This window comes from Antechinus flavipes, chromosome 1, assembly GCF_016432865.1.
Source record: "Antechinus flavipes isolate AdamAnt ecotype Samford, QLD, Australia chromosome 1, AdamAnt_v2, whole genome shotgun sequence".
Classification (NCBI taxonomy): Eukaryota; Metazoa; Chordata; class Mammalia; order Dasyuromorphia; family Dasyuridae; genus Antechinus; species Antechinus flavipes.
In genome coordinates this window covers 630,536,888-630,563,144 of record NC_067398.1, presented here as the reverse complement: position 1 = coordinate 630,563,144, position 26,257 = coordinate 630,536,888, and positions in this window count along the sequence as shown.

Here is a 26,257-nt window from a genome sequence, read left to right as displayed (position 1 = left end):
ATTAGAAAGATATTTTAATAGTACAAAGTAGAAATGAGGAGAATTTGAATAAAAGTGGTGGTCATGTAAGCAAAGAGAAAGGTCCAGCTACAAGAGGTAAGGAATTTAAAATGACAAAATTTGTTGTGAAGAGTCAAGGCTGACATGAAGTAATTAGGACAGTGGTCCTATAAAATAAAAAAAGCAGCTGAAATTGCAGAAAATACATTGTCAGATTGTATGTATGAAAATATGTATACATATCTGAATATATATACATATATATTTAATATTTTAATATATATTTATATTATATGCATATATAAATATATATTTAAAAATATTTTCCTCTTAAGTGTGGTTTTGTCTTACCCTTCTAATTTATGATAAGCTTTATGAGGGCAGTTTATGTCTCATATACATTTTGTATCTAGTAGACCACTGAGCTTGGAGCTTGATACATAATACATATTTAATAAATGTTTGTTGACTGACTATGAATAATTTGATAAATGTCTAATCTGTCTGAAAGTTCTGAATCTCTGTACTGGCAAATATGGAATTTGAAAAGGCCAATAATAGCATATATTTATTTAGCACTTTAGGGTTTAATAAGATCTTTCCTGTAATTAAGATTTTATATCTATCTCTATTGTTTGATTTTATTTTATTCAACCCAGTGATATAGCCTATCAAAGCTATTTTGGACACTGCCTTTATTATCATCTCTGAACTATCCCTCCTAGCTTTGAGTCATCTGTTGATTCAATAAGTCTTCCATCTACGATTTCATTGCGGTCATTGGAAACAGTGTTAAATAGTACGAGGCAAATCAGAAATCCCAGGAGCATATCATTAGACCCTGTCTTTTGATATCACATTGAGTCATTAATGACTTCAGAATCTGGCTGCTCAAACAGTTTCAAATCCATCTAATTGTATTATCCTCTAAGTCTATGTTTTCCACAGGAATGGAGTGAGAGATTTTGTCAAAGATTTTGCTATAATCTGAGACTATCCAATTTCGCTGATCTAGTGATCCTGTCAAAACAAAGGAAATGAGGCTAGTTTGGCATGGCTTATTTTAGATGAAGTAATGTAAAGCATCTGTGGTTACCATTTCCTTTGTTTAGATGTTAAGTAAATGTCACTTTAATAATGAATTTTATGATACATTCTAGGTATTGCTATCAGGATTTAGGCTCATGGCTCAAAGTTTTTTATTCTCTTCCCTTCTTTTATAGTTGAAAGGTCCTTTTTCCTCCCCATTGCTGTGGTCTCTCTCTATATATAATCATTCAAAGATCACAAACAGTGAATGCAGAACAATGATGTCTGCCAATTCTTTTAGTACTTAAATTCATCAAGAAGAAGTAATTAAAGCCAATTAAAGGTGATTGGGTTATCTCTTATCGTCTTTTTAATCTTTGGCATCATCTCCTTATTAATAATTTTTTCTATTCTTTCCAGATAAAAAATCATTCTCCTTGGGGCAGAAAACAGAAGCAAATTGAGAGTTGAAAAATACTCCTTTAATTTTGTTCTTACTTCCAATTCCCCTCTTTGGCATCTCAAGCAATATCCCTACTTCTTCTTTGATCCTTCTCTTTTTTTAGGAATTCTTCTGATTGCCCTATCTTTTCTCAACTGCCCAGCTCATTTGAGCCTTTAAGCACTTAATAAACACCATTCTTAAAATATGCCTTACTTTTGTACCCTCCCCCATGGTTTGTGCTTATTTCTAACATGCAGACAAGTCATTTAAAAATATAAATTGATTGATGAGTTCTGAATGCAGTCCTATCCATTTATTTATATGACTTCCCCTCTTCCTTCATGGAATATCTTCTTCTGTTGAAATCAGTCTCATTCTTAGTATGTGTCACTTTCTCTACATAAATCTAAATCATGTGTTCCTACATTCCCTACTTCTGAGCAGCTTTGCACAATGATATAGAGAAATTTTATTGGTTTAGAGAATTCTTGGGTGGGGAAATTCCCTCTGTTCATACAAATTGGCACCTTTTCTGCAATCTGTAGAATTTGAAAGTTGTCTTGAGTTACTGAGAGGGTAAATCAGTCTGTCCAGGGACAGTTTATGTCAAAGGGAAAAAATAAATTCAGATTTCCTTGGATCTGTGACCATTTCTACCATTTAACACTGCCTCTCATTGACCAGAGATTCAAGACATATGGTTGACACAGAGTCATAACTAATTTTTTGACAACTGATGAAAAATTTATTTGGAAGGAGAATATTTGGATGTAAATATGAACATATTTGGGTGTGCATAATTTTAATTGGAGCTGGATCATAAGAGTAGATGATTTCAAGGAACCAGAAGGGCTACCATATCCAAAGGGGTCAGAAGTTGGGAGGGAGTCAAAACTTCTTAACCAGGAAATGAGGTTACAAGAGAAGAAGGATTGTTGCCTACAAATAGATAGGTGGGAGCAATAAGGATCACCACAGAATGAAATAAATTTTATTTTATTTTTAAAGTTTTTAAATAATATTTTATTTTTCCAAATACATGCAGATAGTTTTCAGTATCTACCTTTGTAAATCTTGGGTGATGAAGTAAACTTTAAAAGCATGGATTTCTGGATTATGGGAGCAGATCACACCTTCACTCTAAACCAAGTAAATTATTTGATATTAGGAACAAAAGAGAAGAATATTCTTCCAAATAGTGTTCATTGCTGTGACATTGTTCATCTTGCCATCTTAGATACATGACTGTATGGTGGACCAAAATCCTAATTCATATGAAACAATACTATGCATAAGATATTTAGGTAGCACAATGAATAGAATACAGCCTCAGACACCTAGTATTTCTCTGATATTGGACAAGTCACTTAACTTTATTGGCCTCAGTTTCCTCATCTGCAAAATGAGATGAAGAAGGAAATGACAAACCCTTCTAGCATTTTTGCTGGGAAAATTCCAAAAGGGGTCATGAAGAACTGGACACAAGTGAAACAGCTGAACTACAAGAGTGATGATATTATAATGTGTACAAATAGAGCAGAAGAGATCTTAAAGGTCATCTAGCCCACCTTCATCATTTTACAAAGGAGAATTCTAAGACCTAGAGAAGAAAAGGGCATTCCCAGCATCATGTATTATAAGTCATGGAACTGGGATAAAAGCCCAAGTCCTTTGATTCCCCACACTCATCTTAATATATCATAGAAATAACAATATCTTTCATAGATTAAACTCTATTATTAAATAAATGTAAAGAAGTAAGATTGATAAAGCTAGAATTTAATAAAGACAAAGGAGAAGTCCAGATAAAGTGCTTTAAAATATCCCGAAGGTCTATCTAAATACAACTTGCCAGGATTTATACTCTGCTGATATAGACTTTGGGGTACCAAGGTCAGCTCCTTGCTAATACAAGGCAGAATTTCATAGCAAGATCCATTTAGATTTGAAAGAGATGTTGGAGGGGACTTCCGGGCAAGATGGCGGAGAGAAGGCACATACCTGTGTAAGCTCCGCGTTTTTCTCTCAGAATCCATTTCATTACAAGGTTCTGAATTAATGCTTAACTGAAAAAAAAACCCACAAATAGTTACAAAGAGAAGACATCCTTGAGATTCGCCAGGAAAGGTCTGTTTTTGCTTGAGGGCAGGGATGGTTTTAGATCGGGCACAGGCTGAGGGCAGGCAGCAGTAGCAAGAGCACTGGAGGCAGCTCACAGCCAAGCAGACCGGAGAGGGGGTGGGATATGATCTCAGCCATCTCTGTAGGGGGAGCTTTGCTATAGGATTGGATACTTTGCCCTGGCAGCAAGTCAGCAGCCCAGCAGAGAAGCTAAAAATACCTGGGGGAGAAGGGGGGGAGGTGAAGAATACCACCCCAAATAGCTGGAGTCTCTCAAGACCTGGCCACCCCTTCCCCACAGTGTCTCAGCATGCTCTCGGAGTCTCAGTGTGCAGATGCAGCACAGTCCTGATAGTGCCTCGCTGCTGCCCCCGCAGTCTGTAGAGGAAGCCCAGCCCCTCCCCCCAAAAAAACCAGACTCCATTTAGGGTTTTTTTCTTTTTTTCTTTTTGCTAGTTTGTCTTTGATTCTTCTCTGACAAAATGAGCAAAAAATTGAAAAGGACCTTAACCCTTTACAGCTTCTATATGGATAGAGAGCAGACTCTAAACCCTGAGGAGACTAAAAACAGACTGTCTCCAGGTGAATCCCCAAAGGAGGAGATCATCTGTTCCTCAGCACAGATGAACCTCATAGAAGAAATTAAAAAGGCTCTCACAAAGGAGCTAGAAGAAAAATGGGAAAAGGAGAGGAAGGCTTGGCAAGATAGTCTGGAGAAGTCATCCCACTCATTTAAAGACATAGTGGATAAAGAAATAAAATCCTTGAAAAATAGGATTAATGAACTGGAAACAGAAAATAGCTTTCTAAAAAACAAAATTGGCGAAATGGAAAAAAAATTCCATAGAACAAAAGAACTCAATTGGACAATTAGGAAAAGATATTTAAAAAGTGAGTGAAGAAAATACTTCATTGAAAATCAGAATTGAACAAATGGAATTGAATGACTCGAGGAGACAAGAAGAATCAGTCAAGCAAATCCAAAAAAATCAAACAATGGAAAAGAATGTGAAATACCTTCTGGGGAAAACAACAGACCTTGAAAACAGATCCAGGAGAGACAATCTGAGAATCATTGGACTCCCAGAAAAGCATGATGAAAAAAGAGCCTGGACACTATTTTCCAGGAAATTATCAAAGAGAACTGCCCAGAAGTCATAGAAACAGAGGGTAAAATAGACATTGAAATAATTCATCAATCACCTACTGAAAGGAATCCTAAAATCAAAAACTAAGAAATATAGTGGCCAAATGCCAGAACTCTCAGACAAAGGAAAAAGTACTGCAAGTGGCTAGAAAAACCCAATTTAAGTATCGAGGAGCCATAGTAAGGATCACCCAGGATCTAGCAGCAGCCACATTAAAGGATCGAAGGGCCTGGAATATGATATTCCAAAAGGCTAAGGAACTTGGTATGCAACCAAAAATAACTTACCCAGCTAGAATGAGCATCTTTTTCCAGGGAAGAAGATGGACATTCAACGAAGTAAGCGAATTTCACCTATTTTTGATGAAAAAGCCAGAACTTAACAAAAAGTTTGATCTACAAATATAGAACTCAAGAGAAATCTAAAAAGGTAAAGATTAATCTTGGGAATTATATTTCAGCTATAATGATGTATAAAGAATATATGTATATCTTGTTCTAGAAATTAGATGTGGAAAGGACATTGTACCAGAAAAAGGGTAAAGTGGGGGTATGACATCTCATGAAGAGGCAAAGGAAACCTATTATATCTGAGAGAAAGAATGGAGGGGGATGAATATAGTGGGTATCTTACTGCCTTCAGAATTGGCTTTAAGAGAAAAATTTTAGACATATTCAATTTATGGTGAAACTTCTCCCACCTCATTGAAAAGTGAGAAGGGAAAAGTGAAAAGGGAAGGAATAAGCTAAGTGGAAGGGAATACGGAAACTGGGAGGGAAAGGGGTAAGACAGGGGGAGGAACTCTAAGGCGGGGGGAGGGATACTAAAAAGGGAGAACTGTGAGAAGCAAGTGGTGCTCACAAGCTTAATACTGGGAAGGGGGGTAAGGGGGAAAGAAGGGAGAAAAGCATAAACAGGGGTTAACAAGATGGCAAGTAATACAGAATTGGTCATTTTAACCATAAATGTGAATGGGGTAAACTCCCCCATAAAGAGGAAGCGGTTAGCAGAATGGATTAAAAGCCAGAATCCTCCAATGCTAAATAAACTATCTGAAAAAATAGGGACTGAAGGAGTCCTACCAAACTCCTTTTATGACACAGACTTGGTACTGATACCTAAACCAGGTAGGTTGAAAACAGAGAAAGAAAATTATAGACCAATCTCCCTAATGAATATTGATGCTAAAATCTTAAATAAAATATTAGCAAAAAGATTACAGAAAATTATCCCCAGGATAAATCCCAAGTAGGATTTATACCAGAATGCAGGGCAGGTTCAATATTAGGAAAATTATTAGCATAATTGACTATGTCAATAACCAACCAAACAAAAACCATATGATCATTTCAATAGATGCAGAAAAAGCATTTGATAAAATCCAACATCCATTCCTAATAAAAACACTTGAGAGCATAGCAATAAATGGACTTTTCCTTAAAATAGTCAGGAGCATATATTAAAAACCTTCAGTAAGCATCATATGCAATGGGGAAAAACTGGAACCTTTCCCAGTAAGATCTGGAGTGAAGCAAGGTTGCCCACTATCACCATTATTATTCAATATTGTATTAGAAACACTAGCCTCTGCAATAAGAGTCGAGAAAGAGATCAAAGGAATTAGAGTAGGCATTGAGGAAACCAAACTATCACTCTTTGCAGATGATATGATGGTATACCTGGAGAACCCCAGAGATTCTACTAAAAAGCTATTAGAAATAATTCATAATTTTAGCAAAGTAGCAGGATACAAAATAAATCCCCATAAATCCTCAGCATTTTTATACATCACCAACAAAATCCAACAGCGAGAGATACAAAGAGAAATTCCATTCAAAATAACTGTTGATAGCATAAAATATTTGGGAATCTATCTACCAAAGGAAAGTCAGGAATTTTATGAGCAAAATTACAAAAAACTTTCCACACAAATAAAGTCAGACTTAAATAATTGGAAAAATATTGTGTTTTTGGATAGGCCGAGCGAATATAATAAAGATGACAATATTCCCTAATCTATTTATTTAGTGCTATACCAATCAGACTTCCAAGAAAATATTTTAACAATCTAGAAAAAATAACAACAAAATTCATATGGAACAATAAAAAGTCGAGAATCTCAAGGGAATTAATGAAAAAAAATCAAATGAAGGTGGCCTAGCTGTACCTGATCTAAAATTATAAAGCACCAGTCACCAAAACCATTTGTATTGGTTAAGAAATAGATTAGTTGATCAGTGGAAAAGGTTAGGTTCACAAGACAGAATAGTCAACTATAGAAAGCTAGTGTTTGACAAACCCAAAGATCCTAACTTTTGGGATAAGAATTCATTATTTGATAAAAACTGCTGGGATAACTGGAAATTAGTATGGCAGAAATTAGGCATGGACCCACACTTAACACCAAGATAAGATCAAAATGGGTCCATGACCTAGGCATAAAGAACGAGATTATAAATAAATTAGAGGAACATAAGGTAGTATATCTCTCAGACTTGTGGAGGAGAAAGAAATTTGTCACCAAAGATGAACTAGAGACCATTACTGATCACAAAATAGAAAATTTTGATTATATCAAATTAAAAAGCCTTTGTACAAACAAAACTAATGCAAACAAGATTAGAAGGGAAGCAACAAACTGGGAAAATATCTTCACAGTTAAAGGTTCTGATAAAGGCATCATTTCCAAAATATATAGAGAACTGACTCAAATTTATAAGAAATCAAGCCATTCTCCAATTGATAAATAGTCAAAGGATATGAACAATTTTCAGATGATGAAATTGAAACTATTACCACTCATATGAAAGAGTGTTCCAAATCATTTTTGATCAGAGAAATGCAAATTAAGACAACTCTGAGATATCACTATACACCTGTCAGATTGGCTAAGATGACAGGAAAAAATAATGATGAATGTTGGAGGGGATGCGGGAAAACGGGGACACTGATGCATTGTTGGTGGAGTTGTGAACGAATCCAGCCATTCTGGAGAGCAATCTGGAATTATGCCCAAAAAGTTATCAAACTGTGCATACCCTTTGATCCAGCAGTGTTTCTATTGGGCTTATACCCCAAAGAGATACTAAAAAAGGGAAAGGGACCTGTATGTGCCAAAATGTTTGTAACAGCCCTGTTTGTAGTGGCTAGAAACTGGAAAATGAATGGATGCCCATCAATTGGAGAATGGCTGGGTAAATTGTGGTATATGAATGTTATGGAATATTATTGCTCTGTAAGGAATGACCAGCAGGATGAATACAGAGAGGCTTGGAGAGACCTACATGGACTGATGCTAAGTGAGATGAGCAGAACCAGGAGATCATTATACACTTCGACAACGATATTGTATGAGGATGTATTCTGATGGAAGTGGATTTCTCTGACAAAGAGACTTAACTGAGTTTCATTGGATAAATGATGGACAGAAACAGCTACACCCAAAGAAGGAATACTGGGAAATGAATGTGAACTATTTGATTTTTGATTTTCTTCCCGAGTTATTTTTACCTTCTGAATCCAATTCTCCCTGTGCAGCGGGAGAACTGTTTGGTTCTGCAAATATGTATTGTATCTAGGATATACTGCAACATATTTAACATATATAGGACTGCTTGCCATCTTGGGGCGGGGAGGAGGGAGGGAGGGAAAAAAACGAAACATAAGTGATTGCAAGGGATAATGTTGTGTAATTATCCTGGCATGGATTCTGTCAATACAAAGTTATTATTATATAAAATTAAATTCAAAAAAAAAAAAAAAAGACAACTCTGAGATACTACTACACACCTGTCAGATTGGCTAAGATGACAGGAAAAAAATAATGATGAATGTTGGAGAGGATGAGGGAAAACTGGGACACTGGTGCATTGTTGGTAGAGTTGGGAACGAATCCAATCATTCTGGAGAGCAATCTGGAATTATGCCCAAAAAGTTATCAAACTGTGCATACCCTTTGATCCAGCAGTGCTACTTCTGGGCTTATATCCCAAAGAAATACTAAAGAAGGGAAAGGGACCTGTATGTGCCAAAATGTTTGTGGCAGCCCTGTTTGTAGTGACTAGAAACTGGAAATTGAATGGATGTCCATCAATTGGAGAATGGCTGGGTAAATTGTGGTATATGAATGTTATGGAATATTATTGTTCTGTAAGAAATGACCAGCAGGATGAATACAGAAAGGCTTGGAGAGACTTACATGAACTGATGCTAAGTGAAATGAGCAGAACCAGGAGATCATTATACACTTTGACAACGATATTGTATGAGGATGTATTCTGATAGAAGTGGATTTCTTTGACAAATAGAACCTAACTGAGTTTCAATTGATAAATGATAGACAGAAGCAGCTACACCCAAAGAAAGAACACTGGGAAACGAATGTGAACTATTTGCATTTTTGTTTTTCTTCCCGGGTTATTTTTACCTTCTGAATCCAATTCTTCTTGTGCAAAAAGAGAACTGTTCAGTTCTGCACACATATATTGTATCTAGGATATATTGTGACATATTTAACATGTATAGGACTGCTTGACATCTGGGGGACGGGGTGGAGGGAGAGAGGGGAAAAATCGGAACAGAAGCGAGTGCAAGGGATAATCTTGTAAAAAAAAAAATTACCCTGGCATGGATTCTGTCAATATAAAGTTATTACAAAATAATATATATATATATATATAAAAAGAAAGGGGATGAATGGAGTATGACATAAAGCTAAAACTAGGTCTAAGTGGAATGTGCAGCTGAGGCCACTTCCAAAAAGAAAAGCAGAGCCATTGAGCATGAGTTCCAGAGAATAAAGGATTTATTTGGTGTAAAAAAAAATAAAAGAAAGAAAGAAAGAAAGGGATGTTCGAGACCATAAAGTCCAACTCTCTCCTTTTTAAAAATAAATATATTTAGGCAGAGAGAAGTTAAGTGATTTGTCTAAGGTCATATAGCTAATGTCAGAAATAAGATTTTTTTTGATTCTAAGGTTTTTTTTTTTGACTCTAAGGTCCTAGGTTTATAATCCACTGTGCCATCGTGAGACTGCTTTCAATAATCATTAATTAAACAATAAATAATAATTAAAAAGAGATCACAATAAATGATCCCCCCCTTTCTTTTCTTTCAGTTCAGGTAAAGTTTGGAGGAATGTGTGACGTTTTCATCATCTTGTGAAAGTGCAAAACATGGCCTTTTTAATTACTGAAAGTCTCATTGATTTTTTCAGTAGAAGCAGAGAAAATGTCAATATCTCAAGGAAAAATCTCAGTACTTAAAGAAAATCATACTGCTTCTTAGAGAGATGGTGATTACTTCCAGTGCTTTGACTGCGGTGATCTTGTTCCAACAAATCCCTAAATATTTCTTTTCAGAGGCTTCTGCTTAATTCTAATGTGTTTGGCAAGCAGAACTCTCCACCTGAGTGGACAAGCTTCTTCCTTAGTAGAGGAGCTTAAATAAATCCCACTCTTCATTTATAAGCTCATTTTGGTTCTCTCACTTATTTAGTGCAAGTTGAAGTTTGGAATGGGAAGCCTGAGAAAAGTTTTAGCCATGTTTTCTTTATACTATTCAGACTGATTCGAATAGATGTATTTGACTAGATATTTCTTAGTACTGTTGTTCTAGCTCTAACTTTTATTATTTTTCCTTTACAGTATAAGAAACTCCTAACTATTCTATCAGCTTCCAAGATCTTCAATCTCTAGTTCATTTTGGCCAAATAATTTTCCTCAAATGTAGCTTTCTCATCCTTCCTTCTGGAAAAAAAAAAGCTTCCAATGGTTCCTTTTTGTTTACCAAACAGAACTCTATTCCCAGATGTCTTAGGTTCCCTAGTGGACATCTGTGTCTCCTTTTTTCATTTTACCCAGAATCGAGCACAGTATATCTCATATAAGAGAAGTTTCCACATATATAGCTATATATGTAAACACACACATATATCACACATAAATATATATGTATATTTAATATATAGATATTATTATAATATAATATAATTATAATAGATAATATATAATATAATATACATTACATATAATTATATAATATATATTAAGATATTATAATAATATATTCATATTATTAGATATGTAAGCATGCATATCCAGATGTATGGTACTGTGAATAGAAATATTCCCCTGGAGTTAGGAAAAATCATTTCTCTGAGTTCAAATCTGGCCTCAGATACTTACTAGTTGTGTGACCCCAATCAATTCACTAAACTCTGTTTATTTCAAGTTCCTAATCTATAAAATGAGCTGGTAAAAGAAATGGCAAGCCACTTCAGTATCTTTTCCAAGGAAATCCCAGTTGGGGTCATGAAGATTCGGATGTAACTCAAACAACTGAACAATAGTAATATTCTTTTAGATGTAGGGCCTTACATCTTTATTCTATCTCCAAAATATTTTTTCCCATCTGATACTATTTCTCTAAGTCCACTTCTCAGGTCCTGGTACATGTCCTTATAATTAGTTTTCCATATAATTTATTAGACTTATAACAAATTTCCCTGTTTCATTTCTTTTCTTCCTTTGATCCTTCTTTATGGAATTGGTAGAGTATATGCATATACATGGTCATTGTAGTTCCTCTGTTCAAAAAACCTTTGTGAATCTTTAATGGCTATTGAGAAAAAAATTACAGCATTCAAGATATTCTTCCTAACTTGTCTCTGTACTACTTTTCCAATCCTGTCATACTATTCTATTATATCATAAGCTCTTTAAGAGAAGGGACTATCTTTCTCTATTTGATGTATTACTAGTGTTTAGCACAGTAGTTAGCACATAGTAGGTGCTTAATAAACATTTACTGATTGATTGATTATTCCATTGGTTATACTTTATAGTTCAGAAAAGTAGACAAACCTTTGCCCCTAAATAAGATCTTTTGCTTATCTGATTCTCTGCGCTCCCCTTTTCCTTACAAATAACCTTGATTACCAGGTATCACATGGAGAAACAAATAGTTGCAGAACCATATTTATGGATCTTATTCTTCTGATGACTAAAGAAATCATTGTTATAAAGAAATATGTTTATCAAAGAGAGATAAGGCATATGGTGATGAAGAAAAACAAACCTGTGAACCTTGACCTTACTTGCACTAGAGAAATTGGTACATCAGGGGACCATATGTACCAAAAAACAATTATGACCTTTCCTTTTGCTGGTACTATGAGGCATGTGGACTATGTAGTTCTAAAAAATATGATATCTGTCATTAAGGAGAGTTGTTTGATGCCAGAAAGAAAAGACATAGTTTTCTAATAGTATGAATCTCATATGTGTTCACCCTGTTTTATGGACAGATTAAGCAAACTTGTCCTATATTTAATATCTTATCACTTCTCTTTGATACATATTTCTTTTTTTAAATTAGAGCTTTTAATTTTCAAAGAATATGCATGGCTAATTTTTTAACCTTTTTAACAAGGTTTTTTTTAACCTTGCAAAACTTTGGATACACATATTTCTTTACAAAAATGATGACTGCTACTTTATAATGTAATTTTAGGCCTGGTTCTGCTAAGCTACCATCCTTTGTATTTCTTTTCTTTTTTTTTTTTTTTTCATTAATTCATTTGATATTCTTGACCTTTTTTTTTTAATTTCCAGATGAATTTTGCTATTATTTTTTATAGTTCTATAAAATAGTTTTTTGGCAGCTTGACTGGTATGGCACTGAAAAAGTAGAACAATTTAGGCAGAATTGTCATTTTTATCATATTAAATCAATCTACCAATGTAATTGATATTTTCTCAATTGTTTAGATCTGACTTTATTTGTGTGACAAGAGTTTTGTAATCATATTCATATAGTTCTTGGGTTTGTGTTGGCAGGTAGACACCCAAATACTTTATTTTTGTCTACAGTAATTTTAAATGGAATTTTTCTTTCTATTTCTTGTTGCTGAGTTTTGTCAGTAATATATAGAAATGCTGATGATTTGTGTAGGTTTATTTTCTATTCTTCAACTTTGCTTTGCTAGTTATTTTAAATGAAAATTTTCTTTCTAAATCTTGCTGTTAGATGTTGTTGGTGATGTGTAGAAATGCTGATCATTTATGTGGGTTTATTCTACGTCCTATAACTTTGTCCTACAACAAATTATTGTTTCTAGTAGTTTTTTAGTCGATTCTCTATGATTCTTCAAATAGATTCTTCAAGTATCACATCATCTACAGAGTAATAGTTTTGTTTCCTCACTGCCTACTTTAATTTCTTTGATTTCTTTTTTTTTTCTTATTGCTAATGGTAACATTTCTAGTAAAATATCGAATAATGTGGTGATAATTTTTGGTTTTTTGTTTCACCCCTGATCTTAGGGAAGGATTCTAGCTCATCCCCATTTCATATAAAATTTTCTAATGGTTTTAGATAGCTGCTACTTATTATTTTAAGGAAAATTCTATTTATTGCTATATTTTGTATTGTTTCTAATAAGAATGGGTGCTGTATTCTGTTAAAGGCTTTTCTGTATCTATTGAGATAATCATCTAATTTTTGCTAATTTTGGTCAATTATGCTGATATGTGTCCTATTATTGAACCAGCTATCCCTTCCTGGTATAAATCCCACCTGGTCATTTGTCCTGGTGACAAACTGCTGTAATCTCCTTGTTAATAATTATTTGATATTTTGCATAAATATGAATTAGGGATATTTATAATTTTCTTTCTCTGTTTTGGTTCATTCTGGTTTAGGTATCAGCACCATATCTGTGTAATCAAAGGAATTTGGCAGGACTCCTTTACTTATTTTTTCAGATAGTTCATATAGTATTAGAATTAATTGTTCTTTAAATATCTGGTAGAATTAACCTATTAATCCACCTTGCCCTGGAGGTTTTTTCTTAGGGAGTTCATTGATGTCTTGTTCAATTTATTTTTCTAAAATAGAATTAAATATTTTATTTCCTCTTCTTATAACCTAGGCAATCTATATTTTCATAAATATTCATTTCTTTCACTTAGATTGTTGAATTTATTGTCATATAGTTGGGCAAAAAAACTGAACTATTGCTTTAATTCACTCTTTTTTGTTTTTGATATTGATAATTTGTCTTCTTTTCTTTTACTTTTCTGTTGGCTTTCCAGATCCTCCTTTTGTCTCTAGACTGAGAGATCTTGAAGCCATCAGTACTGCTGTTGGTTCAGAGGCTGGTCCCAGGCTGGAATTGTTTGAATCTGGGGCTGCATGGGGGTGCCCTGCACTGGGACTGCACACTGGATATTTACCCTGGAGTCACAGACCTTTTCTGCTGAGTTTCTAAGTTGTCTTTGGTTGGAAAATGTTCTACTCTATCTTTTTGGGTGTTCTGATGCTCTAAAATGTGGTTAGAGTCATTCTTTAAAGAAATTTGAAGTAGTTTAGGGTAGAGATTGAGCAAGTTTCTGTCTTCATTCCACCATCTTGGCTCTGCATTCCAATTTCAGTCTTCTTTTCTTTTTCTGATCAAATTGACCAAAAGTTTATCTATTTTGTTGGTTTTCTTATAAAACCATGTCAGTTTTATTTATTAGTTCAATAACATCCTTAGTTTCGATTTTATAAATCTCTCATTTGGTTTTCAAAATATTTAATTTGGTATTTAATTGGGAATTTTTAATTCATTCCTTTTTCTACCTTTTTTTTTGCATGCTCAATTCTATTTTATCCATTTTTCTTTATTTTATCTACTCTTACTTTATTTTATTCATGCAAGCATTTAGAGATATTAAATCCCTGCTAAGAAGTGCTTTGGCTGTATCCTAAAGGTTTTGGTGTGTTTTGTCGTTATAATCATTCTCTAAATTTCTCTGAAATTATCAACTGTTTTTATGATTTGTTGTTTGACTCACTCATTATTTAGGATTAGATTATTTAATTTCCAATTACTTTTTAGTCTACCTTTCCATAGCTACTCATTACATGTAATTTGTATTACACCATGATATGAAAAGGATACATTTAATATTTTCCCTTTCCATATATGATTATGAGGTTTAAATATCCTAATTCATGGTCAATTTTTGTGTAGGTGCCCTGTATCCCTGAGAAAAATATCTTTTCTTTTTATTGCCATTTTATTTTTTCTTAAGATCTACTTTAAAAATTCTATTCACCTTAACTTCTCTCTTATTTCTTATTTTCTGGTTAGACTTATCTAGTTCTAGAATAGGGAGGTTGAGGTTTCCCACTGATCTAGTTTCACTATTTCTTCCCATAACTCATTTAACTTCACCAATAGGCATGCTTATGCTGTACCATTCAATGCATATATAGTTAGTATTGATATTACTTCATTATCTATGGTATCCTTTAGCAAAATGCAGTTTCCTTCCTTGTCTCTTTTTTGTTTTCTATTTCATTTTATTTTAAAACATTTATTTTTTATGCACATTGCTTTATGAATCATGTTGGGAGAGAAAAATCAGATCAAAAGGGAGAGAAAAAGAAGAAAAAACGTGAGCATACTGTGTGTTAATTTACATTCAATTTCTATAGCTCTTTTTCTGGATGCAGATGGCATTCTTTTTTCCAAAGTCTATTGGGATTGCTTTGGATCACTGAACCAATGAGAAGAACCAAGTCTGTCATAGTTGATCATTGCACATTCTTGTTGGCATTGTGTACAATGTATTCCTAGTTCTGCTTGTTTCCCTCAGCATCAGTTCATGTAAATCTTTCCAGGCCCTTCTAAAATCAGCTTGTTCATCTTTTTTTTTTTTTTTTTTTGGTAGAAAAATAATATTCTATTATCTTCATATACCACAATTTATTCAGCCATTCACCAGTTGATGGACATCCATACCTTTTCCAATTCTTTGTTATCACAAAAAGAGCTACTGAAAACATTTTTGCACATATGGGTCATTTTCTCTCCTTTATGATATCCTTGATGACCCAGTAATGCCCCTGCTGGGGTCAAAGGATATGCATCATTATCTCTTTTAATTAGATCTATTTTTCCTTTTTCTTTTTCTGAAATCAGATTTTCTACCCCTGGTTTTTTTTTTTTAACTTCAACTGAAGCACAATATATTTTGCTTTAAATATTTATCTTTATTTTGTATCTATCTCTGTGCTTCACATGTGTTTCTTGTAAACATCATATTGTAGAATTATGTTTTTTAATCTATTGTGCTGTCCCCTTCTGTTCTATGCAAAAATTCATCCCATTCAATTTACAATTATGATTAATAACTGTGTTCTCTCTAGTCTATTGTTCCCCTATTTAGGCTTTTTTTTTCTGCTTTCATCCTGTTCCCTCCTTACCAGTGTTTTGCTTCTGATCCCACATTTCCAAATCTGCTCTCCCTTCTTTCCTTTTTTTCCCCTTTTTTCCTTTCCTCTCCTACTTTTGCCTTTCCTTTTTTCTTCCTTTGTATCAGATTTCCCTTAGTCTTCTTTCTGCTTTTCTCTCCTATTTCCTGATAGGGCAAAATAAATTTCTATACTCAACTGAGTGTATATATTGTTTCCTATGAGAGTAAGATTCAAACAATGCTTGTTTCCTCCCTTCTTTCCCTTTATTGTAATAGGTCTTTTGGGTCCTGTTATATAATGTTCATGTAATATAATTTATCATAATCTGCCTCCAATCTTACTCTTCTTCCAATACATTTCTTTTTTTCACCCCTTAATTTATCTATATTATCACATCAAAGTCAATTTATATCCACTCTATGCTGATGAATATTCCCTTTAACTGCCCTAATGGAGATAAAATTCTCATTACAATTGTCATCTTCCCATATAGGAATGTAAACATTTTAATCTTACTGATTGTTTTTCTTTCCTGTTTCCTTTTTTATGCTTCTCTTGAGTCTTGTGGTTGCAGAACAAATTTTGTCTTCAACTCCTGGTCTTTTCATCATGAAAGCTTGAAAGTCCCTATTTCATTGAATATCCATCTTTTCCCCCTGAAAGATTATGCTCAAATTGATTGACTGGGTTCAGGGCTGGTGGTCTGATTAATTGATTCCAAGTTATAATTCAAGCTCCTTTGCCTTCCATAATATCATTTTCCAAGGCCTTCATTACTTTAATATTGAAAGGGATAACTCCTGTATAATCCTGACTGTGGCTCCTTGTATTTGGATTGTTTCTTTCTGGGTGCTAGAAATATTTTCTTCTTGATCCTATAATTGGAGTTTTCATTTTGACATCCCTTTTAGAAGTGACTGGTGGATTCTTTCATTGACTACTTACATTGACTACTGGCTATAGGATATCAGGGTAATTTTCCTTGATAATTTTTTGGAAAGATGCTTTCCTCTTTCTCCTCCTCCTTCTGCTCCTCTTCCTCTTCCACCTTCTCCTCCTCCTCCTCTTTCTTCTTCTACTTTTCTTCTTTCTTCTTATCATCATAGCTTTCAGTTAATCTAATAATTCTTAAATTATCTCTGCTGAATTTTTTTACTTGATCACTTGTTTTTCTTTCACTGATTCTTGATGTCTCTTAGCTTCCACTTGCCCAATTCTAATTGTTAAGGAATTATTTTCTTCAGTTAAATTTTGTACCTCCTTTTCTATTGGGCCTTTTATTTTTTTTAAATAACTTTTTATTGATAGAACGCATGTCAGGATAATTTTTTACAGCATTATCCCTTGCATTCACTTCTGTTCCGATTTTTCCCCTCCCTCCCTCCACCCCTTCCCCCAGATGGCAAGCAGTCCTTTTGGGTTACAGTATATCCTAAATACAAAAATGTGTGCAGAACCGAACAGTTTTCTTGTTGCACAGGGAGAATTGAATTCAGAAGGTATTAATAACCCGGGAAGAAAAACAAAAATGCAAGCAGTTTATATTCATTTCCCAGTGTTTTTTCTCTGGGTGTAGCTGCTTCTGTCCATCTTTGATCAATTAAGGCTCTCTTTATCGAATAGATCCACTTCCATCAGAATACATCCTCAAACAGTATTGTTGTTGAGGTATATAACGATCTCCTGGTTCTGCTCATTTCACTCAGCATCAGTTCATGTAAGTCTCGCCAGTCCTCTCTGTATTCATCCTGCTGGTCATTCCTTACAGAACAATAATATTCCATAACATTCATATACCACAGTTTACTCAACCATTCTCCAATTGATGGACATCCTTTCATTTTCCAGCTTCTAGCCACTACAAACAGGGCTGCCACAAACATTTTGGCACATACAGGTCCTTTTCCTTTCTTTAGTATCTCTTTGGGGTATAAGCCCTCTATTGGGCCTTTTAAACAAAGTTGTTTTCTTTACTGAATTTTTTTTCCCATTTGGTCAATTCTATATTTTAAGAAAATGCTTTCTTTAGACAATTTTTGTACTTTCTTTGCCAAGCTGTTGGCTTCCTCCCTCCATATTTCTCCTGAATATCTCTCATTTCTTTTCCCAATTTTCTTATATTACTAGTACTAAAGAGGACATTTTGATTTTGGCACTAGCCAAGTAGAATTTTAGGGTCAAGACTTTTTTTTTTTTTATCATTTTAAAAAGTTGAGTTCTGGGGGCAGCTGGGTGGCACAGTGGGTAAAGCACCAGCCCTGAAGTCAGAAGGACCTGAGTTCAAATCTGGTCTCAGACAGTTAACACTTCTTAGCTGTGTGACCCTGAGCAAGTCACTTAATCTTAATTGCCTCAGCAAAGTAAAATTAAATAGAACTTGAGTTCTGTTTTTCACATATAGGCATTATCCCAAGTTTCTTGTGCTGGTGGCTTGGGGCCTGATTAAAGGTTTTCCACATTGTACCCTAAAATACTGATGATTTGTCTACTACACTGAAGTGGACCTTCCTAGTCGCTCCTAGTGTTCTGAGCCTGGTAATTTACCTTTTGTGCTGATGGCTGGAAGCCTTACAGCTAGCCTGCTGTGCTGAGTCCTCTTAGTCCCTCACTTGCTTACTGTGGTACAGTACAGTGGTACAATAAGAGCCTCCTGCTGCCTTGCTCACACCCTGCCTGCACTGGGCTGTACTTCCCTTTTACCCTAGAAAGACAGATCTTTCCTAGAGTCCTTTTAAGTTAACTCAAGCTGAATAATTGTTTCACTCCATCTTTTAATGTGTTTTGTTACTCCTGAATACATTTAGAGATGTAAGTTAACATTGGCTCTGAATGGAACTTGGGAAAGTTCAGGTAGTTTCCTATCTTTTCTCTGCCATCTTTGGCTTTACCCCTCAAAGAATAGTCTTTATTGATTCCATGTCATCTTAGAAAAAAACTGATAATAGAATGGTTTGGGAATAGCCTGTGCTATTAAAATTTATTTTAATTACTTGGATAAAATAACAGATTGTGTGTCTACCAAATTTTCAGATGACATAGTGCTAGCAAAAATAGCCAATACCTTGAATTAATAAGTCAGAATTCAGAAAATATCACAACAGCCTTGAATTTTGTACCAAGCCTAATCCTGAAATTTGATAAGGGATAAATATAAAGTTTTACACTTGGGTTCAGAAAAATCACTTTGACATGCACAAGATGGCAATGGTGAAACTAGATGGTAGTGAGTCTTTGAAACATCTTTTTTTTTTAAATGTTAGCTCATTTGTTGTTGTTGTTGTTGTTGTTGTTGTTGTTGTTGTTGTTGTTGTTTTTAATAGCTTTTCATTTACAAGTTATATGTATGGGTAATTTTACAGCATTAACAATTGCCAAGTCTTTTGTTCCAATTTTCCCCTACCTTCCCTCCACCCTATCCCCTAGATGGCAGGATGACCAGTCGATGTTAAATATATTAAAGTATAAATTAGATACACAATAAGTATACATGACCAAACTGTTATTTTGCTATACAAAAAGAATCGGACTCTGAAATATTGTACAATTAGCCTGTGAAGGAAATCTAAAATGCAGGCAGGCAAAAATATAGGGATTGGGAATTCAATGTAATGGTTCTTAGTCATCTCCCAGAATTCTTTCGCTGGGCATAGCTGGTTCAGTTCATTACTGCTCCATTGGAACTGATTTAGTTCATCTCATTGCTGAGGATGGCCAGGTCCATCAGAATTGATCATCATATAGTATTGTTGTTGAAGTATATATAATGATCTCCTGGCCCTGCTCGTTTCACTCAGCATCAGTTCGTGTAAGTCTCTCTAGGCCTTTCTGAAATCATCCTGTTGGTCATTTCTTACTGAATTGTTAGCTCATTTTGAATAAAAATTCTGATATGTTAAAAAAAAAAAACCTGGTTTAAGAGGGATGCAATGTACAGAATTTGGGAAGTAATAGTTTTTTTCTACCTTTGTTATATCACATATGGACTCATGATTATTTATGAATGATTATAGACATACATACACACACGTACGCACACACACACACACACACACACACATATAACAATCTGATGTGATAATTAAAAATATTGCTTTAAAAGAGTACAATAAGAATAACATGTGGGAAATGAGAATTCTTCTTTACCCTGTACCACTCAAATAACACATATGTGTGTATATGTGTGTGTATATATATATATATATATATATATATATATATATATATATATATATATATTATATATATATATTTGGTATTATCTCAATTTATCTATGCAGTTTCATGCTTTTAGGTTGTCATTCAGTTCTTCCAAAAAATTCAACATGGGGATCTCTCCTAACATTCTGGGACAGAGATTGAAGCACTTCTTAGAATTCTCCTGACATTCTAAGAATATCAACAGAGATGGACTAGCTTTTGCTTATCTCTTACTTTCCTCACATAACCACACACACACACACACACACACACACGTATGTATGTGTGTATATATACACACAATATGCATATATGCCTTGTATGTTTCCATATATGAATGTACATGTGGCTTGACAGGTTTGCAAGGTGTGCAAGGTGTGAAAAGAAGAGTCTATTAATATAAATACTGATTGAAGGTACTGGATATGTTTAGCCTAATATTATTAATAGCTAAACTTTATATAGTTCCTACTATATGCCAGGTACCCTGCTAAATATTTTATAAATATTATCTTATTTGATACTCATAACAACCAAGGAACATAGATCTTATTTTTATCTCTAATTTTCATATGAGGAAACATACAAGAAGAGATTAATTGATTTGCCCAGGGTATACAGCTAGTTCCAATATTGGAACTTAAATCTTTCTGACTCTGGGTCTAGTGTCAGAGGGTATTCTATCCGTTATACGATCTATCTGGTATGACTTAAATGGCTTTCTTGAAGTATCTGACAGTCTGTCACTTGATTGATTGGACTTATTCTTTTTGACCCTGGAGAGAACTTTGAGAAATGGGTCAGAATTTCAGAGAGCGGTCTTTTGGCTCCATGTTAGGAAATTTATTTTTAAGAATTTGACTTAACCTAAAGTTAAATGGGATATTTGAGTTTCCCTTCATTATCAGTTATTTTAAAGCAAAAACTAAATGAACATTTACTGTGTTTTTGTAAAGTACCTGTTTGTACGTGAATTATACTAGATGGTCTATGTAATTTACAAAGTTTAAGTTCACACTAGGTGATCATGCAAGGCTGCCTTGGTGGTTATATGAAGTGGATTTTTTTCAAATATTAAGGTGTCATACAAATGTGGTTTCTCATTATTATGGCTGTGTAATAAAGGATCATGGGTAGTAGAATAGGAAGAAGGGAGAAAAAGAGCTGAGGAACTTTAGAATATAATCACACTAGGCAATCTTCTGATTACGTTGTTGTGCTTTGAAATGTCTTTACTTTCAAGAACATTCCTTAGAAAACTATCTGTGGATGACACTTGCTGTTCCATGCCCATTAAATTAATGAAGGTGCAAGACTCATTTTCTGGAAGCTCAATCATGAGAATATAACAGCAATGTTAGAATAATGATCGTCACTTAAAGTACTGCTTTTTCATTTGCAATAACTTTATCTAATGAATCCAATGACCCACTTGTGAGGACAGTAAGTATTTCAACCTTATACAATGGACAGAGTAGGAAAACTGGAGCTAGGATATGTGTTCAATTTCAGTTTTCAACAGTACTGGTCTCATGACAATGAACAAGTCACTTTAGCTCCCTGAAATGATTTTCTCACTTATGTAAGAGATAATATTTACATCATCTATTTACAAGGTTATTTTAATGCTTGTTTTTTTGTTGGTATCTCAGCTGGCAACAAAACCAGAGAGATTGCTTTAGAATCCCATTGAAAAATGAAAATATGGAAGATTTGGCTTTCTGCATACAGGAAATAGTACTAAAATAACAATTATGGGGGTATCATTTCTGTTATGCCTACCATTTATATGTGTGTGTTGTTTGTTTATTTGCAGAAATAGTAAAAGGAGTAGAAAAATTGAGAATAACTTTTCTTGCATGGATTTCCTCAACCCCATATTGGCAAGGAGGGATAGCAATAATAACTAATATTTACTATTTATGAAAGTCATGTAGATACTAAGTAGGAGAACCATGCTTAGAATCAAGGCCTCCTAAATGTAAAACTGGGACTCCTTAAAATCATGGGTCAAATAACCTACCGGTCATTTGGAATGACCCTTGGAATATAATCACTGTGCATAAAGCCTGATATAAACTAAAACAAATTGGTATTGGGAAAGATTGAAAGTCAAAAGAGAAGGGGACAGCAGAGGATGAGATAGTGACGTGGAAGCAACAAACATAATTTTGGACAGAATTCAGGATATAGTGGAGTATTGAAGGATCTGGTCCATGTAGTCATGATGAATCAACAATGAGTGAATGAACAACAAATTTAAACTAATAGCCGTGTGACTGTGAACAACTCATTTAACCTTTCTTGAAGTAATTTATTTTTTTTTTTACTTGATACTTTAGGGTTCTTTAAGTACACCATTATGTCATATGCAAAAATGGTTATTTTTATTATTTACTTATACTTATTCCTTCAATTTCTTTTTTTCTTGTTTTATTACTAAAGCTAGGATTTCTAGTACTAAGTCAAATAGAAGTTGTGACAATGAGCCTCCCTTATTTTCCTCCCCTGACTTCCTTGAATGGATTCTATTTTATCTTTGTTACAAATAATAGCAGCTTTTGGTGTCCGATATATAGTATGTATCATTTTAAGAAAAAGTTCATTTATTCCTGTGTTTTCTAGTATTTTTAGAGGATATGGAGGTTTGAAAAGCTTTTTTCTATATCTATTGATAAAATAATATTATTTTGTTGATTTTTATCATTAATATATTTAATTAAATTTCTAGTTTTCCCAAAATTAAACTAACCCTATATTCCTGGATATATCATTTCTGCAGTATGTTGTTTTAAGCTCTTTGCTTATATTTTATTTAATATTTTTGCATCTCTATTTATTAAGGACATTTGTAGTTTTGTAGTTTTCTTATTAATATTTTGATTCACCCTGGTTATGATTTCACAAATCTTATCTGTGTCAGCGAAAGCAAGATTTCTTCTTATATACTTATATATGTTTTATATACTTATATATTTATAAATATATATATTTGTAAATATAAATATATTTATTTATATATATAGTTACATATATATTTATATATTTTTATATAAATGTTTATATAATATTCATTACTTTTGATTATTTGATAGAATTCACTTGTGAATCCATCTGGTCCTGTAATTTTTTTTTCTTCTGGAGGTTCATTTCTATATTGTTCAATTTCTTCTGAAATTGGATTGCTTAAATTCAATATTTATTCTTATTTTAAATTTTAATACTATTAATTTGTTTTCTCTTTTTCTTTAATCAAAATAGCTAACAGTTTATCTCTTTAAAAAAGCTCCCAGTTTTTTGTTAATTCAGAAAAATTTTTTGTCCTTTTAAAAAAAATTTCTAAGATACCTACTTAGCTGTTTAATTGTTTTTCTCCCTAATGGATTAGTTTCCTAGCATTCTTAGATGCAGCCTATGTTTATTGATATGTTCTTTGCCCTTGGTGTTAGTAAAAGTATTTGGAAATACAAAATTTTCCTTAAGGACTGCTTTGGCTGCATCCCCCAAATTTTGGTGTTTTGTTTCATGGTTGTCATTATCTTTAAGGAAATTAGCTATTGTTGCCATGGTTTGCTTTTTGACTCAACAATCCTGTAGAATTAAATTCTTTACTCTTCAATTTATTTTTAATGTTTTTAATAACACACTATTTGACAAAAAAACTCCTGGCAAAATTGGATGATGGTATAAGAAATAAGATTTTGACCAACATCTCATACCTTATACTAACAAAGATTCCAGTGGGCATGTGGACATGTGACTTAGATGTAAAAACATATTAGAGAATCATGGAATAATTAAAAATCAAAACTGTAGATAAGTGAAAAAAGTTTATGATTAAATTAAAAGTAGAATTTCACAGAGGGTAAAATAAATAAGTTTGATTACATAAAATTTGAAAAACTTGCACTCAAAATCTAATAAAGCTCAGATTAAAAGGAAAAGTATTAACTGAGAAAAATAAATTTATCAAATTTCTCTGATAAAGCTTTCATCTCTAAGATATAAAAAGGAAATGATTCAAATTTATAGAGAAAAGATCCATTTCCCACTTGATAAGTGGTTTAAAGACTGTTCTTAAGGGAAGAAACTCAAGCTATAGTGATAAGAAGAAATGCTCCAAGTTGTTAACTAAATAGACGGAGACAAATTAAAGCAAAATTTTGATTCCACTTCACACCCATCAGAGTGACAAGAAGAACAAAAAAAGAAAATCATAAATTTGGTAGCAATTGTGGGAAAAGAAGCACATAGATGTATTTCCTCCTATTGGATTTGTGAATAGGTGAAATAATTTTGGGGAAAAAAATCAGAATTACACATAAGATGTTAATAAATAATGTGTACTTTTTGATACAAATCTACCACTGTTAGGCCTATATCCAAAGTAATGAACTGAACCAGCTACACCCAGGGAAAGAACTCTGGGAGATGCCTATGAACCACTACATAGAATTCCCAATCCCTCTATTTTTGTTCACCTGCATTTTTTATTTCCTTTATAGGCTAATTGTACACTATTTCAAAGTCCGACAACATAACTATCTGTTCATGTATACATATACTGTGTTTAACTTATACCTTAAAATATTTAACATGTATTGGTCAATCTGCCATCTGGGGGAAGGGATGGAGGAAAGGAGGGAGAAAGTTGGAACAAAAAGATTTGCAACTGTCAATGCTGAAAAATTATTTATGCATATATCTTGTAAATAAAAAGCTATAATAATAATAAAAAAGAAAAAAAAATGAGTCACTTAGCCCCTATTTGCCTTAGTTCCTCATCTGCAAAAAAAAAAAAAAAAAAAAAAAACAACCCAAAAAAACCTTTCACTATTTTTACCAACAATACCCAAAATGGGATCATGAAGATCCAGACAAAACTGAAACTATTGAACAATTTATATTGTCATGTGTACATCAAATCATAGATGATGATTTAAAATGTAAAACAATAAATTTCCATTCAATCCAGTATTATAATAAATACTATACATTGTGATCCAAGCTATCCATTTTTTCTTTGTTTCCTTATAAGTTTTTTTTTTTGATTCTCTGCTGTGCACTTTTTATTTTATTTATCCCCTTTCTTCTCTATGTATACACATATCTATATATGTATGTCTTCACACACACATATTCCACTTCTATTTCTCAAAAGGGAACTCAAAACCAATCAGGAATGGTTTAATCTATTTAGATATAGGTGATTAAAATTATTAACAGAATAGGATAAAAACTGAAACGTCCAGTTTGGAATAAGAGGTTGCTATTAGGTATGAATCATTTACCTAATTTTTTTTCACTTTCTTGCCCTCTAGAATACTACCAACCTAGCTTTCTTTTTTTGCCCTAGAGCAATGAAACTATTAATCTTGCCAATTACTTTTTAAAACTTTTATAAGATTTAATTCATATTTTTCCTTAAAACAAATTCCACAGAGTGGTACCCCAAAAGTTCTTAAGATAAGCATAAGCAATTGAGTTCCTGGAAATATCCCAAAGTCTCATGTGTTCTCTTCTTCAGTCTTAAAATAGCCATTCATGATTCCAGATTGTTAATGAACAAACATTTTCAATAACAGATTGCAGAGAGTAATGCCCATTCCTGGGGCACTGTGTTTACTGTTCTTTTCCTTTCCAAGTCCCAATTCTTCACTCTCTCTTTTCCTTACTTCCCCAAGATAGGCAATGAAGGAAGGCTTTGTATCTCTTCGTGATGAGGTCCAAGAGGTTGCAAAGATGAGAAGTCATCCAAAATGAATTTAGTGTCCAAATTATCAAGAGAATAAGCTTTACTGTGATGCTTGGCAAGTGGGAAAAGTTTCTAAAGAACTCACAATTTAAAAAAAAAAACAATTAACCAGAGAAAAGGACCCAGAACAAGGTATGCTAACTATATTAATTGTGTGCATCAATAAATCAACTGGTGGTCATGGTTATACTATTTATACAAGACAGCCTCAGTAGTTGGTATCTATAGTTTAGCTACCAAAGCTTATGAGATAACTGTGGATATCACCACAGGACATCTCCTGTCTGCAGGAGATATTTACTCCTCACCATGGCC